Source organism: Pundamilia nyererei, unplaced genomic scaffold, assembly GCF_000239375.1.
Source record: "Pundamilia nyererei isolate P.nyererei 1_Seehausen unplaced genomic scaffold, PunNye1.0 scaffold00076, whole genome shotgun sequence".
In the NCBI taxonomy this organism is placed as follows: domain Eukaryota; kingdom Metazoa; phylum Chordata; class Actinopteri; order Cichliformes; family Cichlidae; genus Pundamilia; species Pundamilia nyererei.
Window position 1 is genome coordinate 1,317,282 of NW_005187477.1, and position 1,443 is coordinate 1,318,724.

Sequence of the window (1,443 nt, forward strand, 5' to 3'; positions counted from 1 at the left end):
AGCTTTGGTCACAACCAAAAGCAGAGCTAGAAATGAGATCAGCAAAACACAACTTCAAGTTAATGTTGCTTAATTACTCTGACCTGTGAGTGAGCATCATGTATTTCAGTCAGTTTCTACCACCAAAAAGCCCAGAATGAAGCAGAACCTTGAGTTCCTCGTCTTACTTTAACTCACTGGAGTATCAGTGGTCAACACCACCGAGCCGTGGCTGACACGGTTCCCTTAACTCAGCAGAGGAGTATTTGAGATCAGCACTCTGGCTGCTTGCTCGCTCCAGCTTCTTTTCCCTGTACGTTTCTTCTTTCGTGCACCATTTATCATCTCCAGAGTTTACTGTTTATTTACACCACACGGCATAACAACGGAGCGCTGGATGTGAGACACGCAGGATTCCTTCTGTATGGCTGTTAGATCGCTCAGAAACACAAACATGCAGATGGACTGGGAGACCATAAAATCAGTAGAAGATGCAGCATAGAAAGCTTTTGAAAAAACAACACGAATACCTTTGTAATATTTTCAGAGATAAAAGATAAAAGGACACTTTGGTTATGAGGGGTTTTTTTCTCCTTCGTCAGAGGGCTCATACAAGAAAACTGGATTTTGATACATGTTTTTGTTATTAAAGATAAACATAAATAGGAAGTGTATATATATATATATTAATACAAACTTGGTGAAGGTGTGCACAATTTAAATGAATAAAAAAGTCTGCAGCATGAATCACTTTCACTACAAGAAGAAATATTTGGTAACAATATTATTGCAGACACGAGTTAACTACCTCTGTAAAAACATGAATGAATTAAAGAATAAATCATCTACATGTTTATTCATCATTCTGCATTTTGGGGTGTGTGGGATAAGAAATTTTTGAAAAGTTACCACTGATACTAACATTGAGTAATTTTGACCAATCAGAAATCAGTGTGGCAAAAATGCATGTCTGCATGTCTGGTTGCTTAGCAACACATTATTTACACACATTTAAAGGTTCCGGCAACATGAATGCGATAGCTAGATGTGACTGAAAGATAAGCACACAGGGGATTGTGGTGAGATAAATGATGAATAATTACTGCAGGGCTGAGCTGTGGTTGGCTGTGCAGAGCAGCGAGGGAACCTTAGCTCAGCTGAGCCGAGAATCCGAAGAACTAATCTGATTAAATAAAGAGAGAAATCCAGAGTCTCAGGTCTGAGGAGCAAAGCTCATGTTTTCTGGTTATGGACCATCATGATTTTCAGGATTGTTTGATTCTCGGGCCATGAAAAACATTCTTACACTTTTCCTCCGATGCATTCGACTAAACTGCCAGTACCTGATGAGCCAGACTTCAAACGGCTTTGTTTGTTCGGTGAATGTTAAACCTGAATACACATCTTGCGGTTTTCTCAAAGTAACATTGTTCCCAGCCTACTTTCTAAACAGTACTTTGTGCA